The sequence below is a fragment of the Mytilus trossulus genome, chromosome 3 (assembly GCF_036588685.1).
Source record: "Mytilus trossulus isolate FHL-02 chromosome 3, PNRI_Mtr1.1.1.hap1, whole genome shotgun sequence".
Taxonomy (NCBI): domain Eukaryota; kingdom Metazoa; phylum Mollusca; class Bivalvia; order Mytilida; family Mytilidae; genus Mytilus; species Mytilus trossulus.
The window spans coordinates 47,721,438-47,729,924 of NC_086375.1; positions in this window are offsets into that span (position 1 = coordinate 47,721,438).

The window sequence follows — 8,487 nt, forward strand, 5'->3', positions numbered from 1 at the left end:
AAAAACTGAATTAGGCCTTAAGAATACTGCAAACATTTAAACATAAACGTGCTGCAAGCATACTGAATGACTTCAAAAACTCGTCTTACTGTCCTTCCGAAAACGATACAAGTAGACAAGTTTTGTTGCTGGCCATCAATGAACAAATCAAAGTGTAGTGATAATGAAACGTCAACAGAATTTGATTACGCAACGTCATTTGCCAGACATGTTTACGACCGCAACGTCAACTGCTAATCAAATTGCCGAGTGCCATTAAGTACAGATTCATGTCATAAATATTTCCCATCAACTGAACTGCCAAAGAATTGACTGTAGGAAAACCTTTAAAGCCCCCAAGTTACAACCGCATAATTGCTAAAACCAATTAATGGGTTGAACAAATGCAAAATCAGAAGGTGTAAAAACAGAACCCAAAACATGTCAGACAGAATTTGTTGATCTTTCTGACAATCACTTTGGCATTTGTAACAGGCAGTCATCGCTTTTGACGGTGACACATTCATTCAAAAATAACACAAACATAATCCAGTATTGCGTTTCTTAAGTCGGTCAGTATACTTTAGAGAAGGTTTACAAAACAATTTCATAAACAGTTCCTAGAGATATCATTTTGTACATTGTCTAGAATATATGGGAACAAAATATCGGTGCAAAAAAAACTCCAAAAGATGCATCTAACATCTTAGTCGCGACTTAAACGAATTTCCGTTAATCTCCAAAAGTACCCGACGAATGGATTGAGCAACATTATAATTATAATAGCTGCCAACGAGCTTAATAGTCTGATTGGTTGTCAAAAGTTCAAAACACACTATAAAAAAAAAAAAAAAAATTTGTGAAAGAACTAAAATATTCCAAAGGTTGAGAACACTGAGAGGTCATACCGGTGTTATGATGCCGCAAAACGTTTCGCACACGTACCTTGCGCTTAAAATCATTTAAATCTATTTATCCTACAATTGGGTGTTCTACTATACAGATACATCCCTACAGATATCACTATGCTGTATCTGTATACTATATCGCTTTAAAGCTCCGCCCACTATCGGACTGAGTATTGTATGAACCCGCGTGACCTCAGAATCTGTATTGCAATCGCATTCCAACGACGTATCAATTGCGAATTAACGATTTCTTTTATACGTTCTGTTTCTTTTCCAACATTTCTTTAGAGCAATAAGAATCACACCAATTTTCTGATAACATACACAAATAAACAGCAGTGTTTTCTACGATGACAACTATCGATATCAAAACTTGAATGTGTATGATTGTGTAACAAAACCAACCATGTCAATTTCAGCATGCATGTTTAGTGAATGTCGAGTCTGAAGCGTAGGACAACTCGTACACTCCTGTTTCAAATTGAACAATGTTTCGTTATTTGTTTTTACTGTTGAAATTAGTTGTTATGTTAAAAAAGATAATTATTCACTTAGAGCGATGTATTATTGTTGACCATTCGAGATTCTTTTTTTGCGAACCCGTCTTCAACTGAATGTGTGATTACTGTACATTGTATTACTACACGGGCCTCAAGGGATTTCAAATGAAAAATAAATGCGAAACATGTGTTTTTTGTGTCTTTCAAAACACAAATAATATACAGAAGTAATTGCAGGATAAAGACAATAACTGTTTAGTGTCTTTAAATATCAGCTATATTTGTACTCCGCTCGAAACAGGTGTAATAGCTCGCTAAAAGCTCGCATAGACCTTGTTTCCTAGCCTCTTACAAATACAGCTGATATTTAAAGACACTAAACAGTTATTGTCTATGCACACGCACCGTAAATTGTGTTTGGGGATGAAACTGTCATTTATATCATGTGTATTTTGATAATTGTAAGGTCACTGGTGTGCATATCTGTTTGGTAGTTATCGTATTACCACCAGTCATGTATTCATCATCCAACATAACTTGCGGTCATTCAATGTACTTTAATTAATGTTATATTAGCACGTGGCCTTAAAACCTGGAATATATAATAGAATTTGATATATCAAATAGTTTTGCTTGACTACAATATGAAAAAGAAGATGTGGTATAATTGCCAATGAGACAACTATCCACGAAAGTCCAAAATGACACAGACAGTAACAACTAGAATCATATTCAAAACAGTGTAGCTGTGTTCATTGATTGACAACCTTAAATTATCTCATTGAATGGGGCACATTATGTGAACGTTTGTCTGTAACGACCGCTGCTCACTATGTACTTATTAAAGACACTTAAACTGTGGGGACACAAAAGGTTCTCAACACCTAAATAAAGTAATTAGAAAAACTAATCAGGAATAACACGATGTTTTGATTTATATCAATAATATAAATCAAAAGATATAGTTATTTCTGATTATTTTTTTGAATTATTTTAATATTAAAGGCGTTAAGAACCTTAGGTGACCCCACAGATTAAATTCTATAATAAGTAAGTAGTGAGCAGTTGTCGTTACAGACACACGTTCACCTAATCTGTCCCAGTCAATGGGATAATTTAAGGTCATCAATCAATGACCACAGCTTCACTGTTTTGAATATGATTCTATATAGGTCACCGTACGGTCTTCAACAATTTTGCACTTTAAGTTTTCTAAAACATCTATCTTTATTATTTCTGTGGATTTTTTTCCCACTAGTGCTTTTGTGTATTGAAGCGACCATTACCGACCTTTTTTCTGAAAATTTCTCTTTATTTTAAAATTATTATTTTTTTACCTGCTTCAATCTATATTGAACTAAACTTCAACTGAACATCTTAGCTAGCGAAGGGTTACGCAATAACTATGCGTTTAGCAATATTCAAAAGAAAAAGAATGTCAACATTTGAAACAAGGGCACCCATTTGGTTGACTTCTTTGATTTACAAATACTCAATCATATACAGGGTTGCGTTCAATATAGTAGCAGCTACGTAGTGCTACGTAGATTTTGACTGTTGAACGTGAAGCTATAGACTAGCTGCTACAAAGATATTGATAGAAGCTAGGTAGCCCCTTCGTAGCTGCTACGATATTGAACTCAACCCTGCTAAAACGATTATTAAAATATGTTTAAAACCTGTAATACGAAATCAAGCTGACATAAATAAAATCTTATTGCACGAGTTCGCTTTCTATTTACATCTATTTTTATGTTTACATCAAGTAGTATGACCTTACAGACTTTAAAAGGGTGACCTCGAAATGTGATACACATGATCGAGTCTGCGCTATGTAAATTGTTATTTTAAACTTTTTAAAATATGGATTTACGTTTTAGTATGTTATGAAACAAATTTCGGGAATTTGGGTCAATTCGATGAACATAAGTTTTACAACTAAGTTACATTTAAACAAAAGAAAGGGGATTCTTTGTTAAAGAAGGTAAACATGTCAATTTGGTATATTTGGACATTTATACATCTGTTTCTTAAGGCTTTCAAAGTTGAATGTATGTTCGTGATTTAAGGTTTTGTGCATCTCACATACGTATTTTTACTTTTAAAAGTAAACTAACAAAAATATCGAACTCCGAGAAATATTCAAAACAGAATAATAAACTAGTAATTAAATGGCAAAATCAAAAGCTCAAACACATCAAACGAATGGATAACAACTGCCATAATCCTGATTTGGTACAGGCATTTTCTTATGTAGAAAATGGTGGATTCAAATATTAATGGCTCTTCGAGATAATTGAACACTTTTAAATAATTACATTAGATGTATGTTTCATTATATGACGTTATTCTGATTGGCTAACTGCACTTCACATGTTATTCCGTAAGCAATTGCATAAGACAATAAAATTTATCATTCATGATGACACGAGGTCTCACAATAAAGTGCACAGGTGAATCAAATAAAACTTGATAAAAATCGTGTTTTCATGATCCTAGCTAAAACAAGTGAAACTGCGAGCTACTGCTCACTGATGATACCCCCGCCGCAAGTGAATAATATTAATAGTGTAAAAATATACAAGTGTTCGGTAAACAGGAAGTTGTCGAGTGATGAATCTGAAAACGCATCACACGGTATAGCTGACTATATAAATCCTGAAACCAAATTTCAGAAATCCTTGTACTGTAGTTCCTGAGAAAAATGTGACGAAAATTTTCAACTTGGCATTCATGTGTAAAATCATACTAGTGTTCGGTAAACAGGAAGTTGTCAAGTGATCAATCTGAAAACGCATCACACGGTATAGCTGACTTAGATAAACCCTGAAACCAAATTTCATAAATCCTTGTATTGTAGTTCCTGAGAAAAATGCTACGAAAAATATTCATAGGACGGACGGACTTACTGACGGACTGACGGAAGGACAGACAGAGGTAAAACAGTATACCCCCTTTTTTTTTTTAAAGCGGGGGTATAAAAATGTAATTATAAGTATTGAATGCTTCTTTTTGTAACTTTATAGGGTTGTTAAAGAGTTGATCGTGCGTACATTTTTAGAATGAATTTAAAGCGCTTCCGCGCTTAATACAAAATGTACTTCGGTCAACGCTTTTACATCCCAATTATTTACAAAAAGAAGCATTTAATTCTTAAATGAAAGACAACTTTTCGCAAAACAATCGATTTTGGTAGGTACAAGTCAAATACATGTAGTTTTATTTTCATTCCACCGAGAGAGAAAAGAGAGATGCAAGAATGATCTTTATAAAAGAGGTGTGTTTGAATGTTTTACTTACAAAACATGACGGGAAAAAGTCTAAAAGGATCTTTAAAATGCAAAACTTGAAAAAAGATTTGTATGTGTTATCTCGGGTATTAAGTCTTCAACCTACAACACAAAATATTTTGTCTGCTCTTCCACAAAATTAATCTATCTAAAATTCACCCTTATAACCGATCAGACAATTATCATAAATTGACAGACTATTAAATGATGCTTAATAGTTAGTACAGTAAATACATTTTTCTTTGTAGATAAAACAGGGTTGCGTCAATATCGTTGCTGCTACATAGGGCTACCTAAATGAATGACTATAGAACGTGTAGCAGCTTGGCTAGCTGCACGTTCAATAGTCATAAATCTAGGTAGTCCTATGTAGCCGCTACGATATTGAACGCAACTCGGTTATATAAGAATCGTGACGAAGTTGTATGCCAACTAAATCTATCTGGGTTGAGTTCCATATCGTAGTAGCTACATGTACGTAACGACCACGTAGCTGCTCTGACGTTACGGGCGATGTTCGTACATGTAAGCGTAACACAACGTCGCGAATATTTCGTAACGTTCAAACCAAAAATTCGACTGAAACGTTGGTTTTAAACAAGTGCGACATTCTTGTCAGACTCCGCAAAATCGACGGTGCTTTTTAAGAACTTATCGAAAATTGACGTATTTTAGTTTTTTGAAAAATTAAGAAAAATAACATTTTAAAAATCATAAAATTCTACCATGATAAGAGCAGTGATAAGCAAACAATTGACGTAAATTTGAGTTCAGTTTGTTTTTACGTAAACAAATGGCGGTGCGGAAACCTTGTAAGCCTTTGAAAAATCGCTCATAAATTACCATAGGAGGCCTGTTTCATTTTTCAGGATATTTGTTTTTAAATTAATAAAATTAAGCAAATAACATTGATGTAGTAAATACAAATACTCACCTTTTTTTTATTTGAGATGCATGTTTTTTATTCTCAAATCTGGAATCCCATTTTTTTCCCGTGGGACAGATTTGCCCTTGAAATATGGACGTCATCATAACGTCATAAAAAATGCACAAAAGACTGAAGGAACCATTCTGTTTAATAATGGAAAAACCCGTTTTTCAAAATATTAAAAAGTTTTGACTAAAATCATAGTTAAATGGTTACAATAAATGAAATATGTTACGCGGGACAACCTAAAAATCGCCGTTTTTTTTTTAAATGAAGCTTGTCGCATGCAGCATAAAACATAGTTTCAACAATTATTTTTTCCGTTTTTATTTTTAAAAATCGTTATTTTTTAAAATACGTACAATAGCAAGGAATATGATATCACAAAATTACATATTTTGGACTTGCATCTTGCCAACTACACCGAATTTCCAATGAGGTACGAACATCGCGTGTAACGTCTATCAATATCTATGTTACAACTAGTCTATAGCTACACGCTCAATAGTCAAAATCAACGTAGCACTACGTAGCATTATATACCTGCTATGACATTGAACGCGACCCGGGTTTCAAGATCTATGTTGACAGCGCGTCATCCCAACAATGGCTTCCATTTTCACGAATAAAAGAATCTATGAAGAAATGATGGCTGTTTACGATGTAAAAAGATGTACACAATCCAAGTATATAATTCCTTCTCTAATAAAGAGTTCTACTTCTTTGTTTGATGATTAAGATATCGGCCTATAAAATGTACTATTTAAACTTGATAGTGAAATTTCTAAATATCTGATGCAAAATATTTGCGTTGACTAAAATTTCGCTGAAGGATTGATATGTCGTATGTACGGTAAGATTAACAACTGGCGCGTGTGTCTGGATTTTTTTCGTAACATGTGAAACACAAATTGTTGAGTCCTATTGAAACACTTAAAGCTCATTTATTAAATCGGTTTGACACAGACCAGCAGGGTTACTTGTCCTTGTGATAGTTACACGGTCAAAATATGTTTCATCCGCATATAAAGAAAAAAATATGATCACACTTCTGCAAAGTTTCTGGTAGTGCATGTATGTTGTCATGAAAAGTTCAATAGGAGTTTCAAATGAAAAATTACAATGATGTTTATAAGTCCGTTCTTATTTTCTGTTTTATAAATTTGAGTGATTCTGTGATTCAGAAGATTCACTATAGCAACACACCAATAGTTAGAATACAACATGAGTTTCAAACATTGAAACGTTTTTTCAAAGCTACTGAAGATTTTATACAAGATGTAATACAATTTGCTATGAAGTAAATATAAGTATACACCGAGGAGATGAACTTTCAGTGGTATCTTTAATAAAAGTGGATTTGGTCAATATCTTCTTCTTAGTAAAACAAAGTATATGATATTCAATTTAAATATATTTCTTATCAAATTTAAGTTCGTGATATTTTATTGGATTTTATGAAGCATATGGAAATTCGTTGTATAAAGTTTAATGTCTAATGAGTCAAGTACATCCGTGTTGAATGCTTAGACTGATCATTCTGATATAAATCAACAAAACATGATCTTTGTTAGTATCATATTTATCTTAACATGTAGACAAAACAGATAAACTTTCAATTGTATATAAGTTCATAATAAACAAGTATTGATAAAATTTCAATTTGAGTTAATCAATCAAGTCTTCCAAACACGACATAAACTATCGTACAGCCAATAAAAAGTTGTTGAGATCGAATTTGTTATCAATGAAACTTTTATGTTTTGAAAATAAATTCACCAACAAAAAGTAATTCTGAAGACGTAAATTGGCAATATCAATATAATTACTATCGAAGAATGTTTCAAATTTAAGACACTCTTAGCCAATTTAGGAGAGAGAGAAACATGTCATATTTCACTGGAATAATTGTTCTCTTTATCATGTTAAGTCAGGTTGGAAACTGCTCACATTTCAAGAGGAGGAACCATTAGCCGGAAATCAATACATAATCATACAGTGAGCGTTTGGAATTAAGTCACTGGGTCTTACCATAGATTGCCAATTTTGTAATGTAACTAAAAAAAATTACTTAAAAATGAATGTACGATAACAATAAGAGGAAAAGAAAAAGAAAGAAAAAAACTTTCTTGCTTTGGGGTTTATTTTCTAATGTTTATAGATAAAGACTTGTGTTGGCTTGTTTAATTGCTTTGTTGTATTAATGTTTGCCTAAGAATTGTAATTAAAATTTATATTTGCAAAAAAAATATACAATAGGCAGAGTTACATTATACTTAAATTTCATTAGATGTTATCCTGAAAGATAAGAACATCCAATTGTACAAACCCATGTTGGTAAGGTTTACCTCCAATTCATATTGTTTATATTGTTTGCAAATGTCAATCTCATTTACAATGGTTGGGCACACGTGTATACCAACAAAGCAAGCTAGTCTACCAATGTTCAAATCTACAAGCACAAAGAATTTAGCTCTAACACATCTCATCATCGCAGATTTCACTCATATAAACATGGAAAGAAGTATTATTACAAACGTTTTATAAATATTAGAAATATATAAAGTTGAAATAACAAAATGCATATATCATCACGTTTTTGTATACAAGAAACATTATGCAAGGGTCATCCTTTGTGTTGGCCATGGTGTCTTAAGGGCATACGATACAGTTTTGATCCCATACTGAAATTTTGATGAAAATTTGCAAATAGGCTATTGTTTCCCTGGTTTAATCAAATATGTTATAAGAAATATATCTTCATGGGCTACTTTTGGAGTAAAATGAGGACAAAATTTCGGATATTTTCTCAAATTTCGGATATTTTCTCAAATTTCGGATTTTTGGACAAATATTTCCCTTTGACAGAAATGCACAACCAT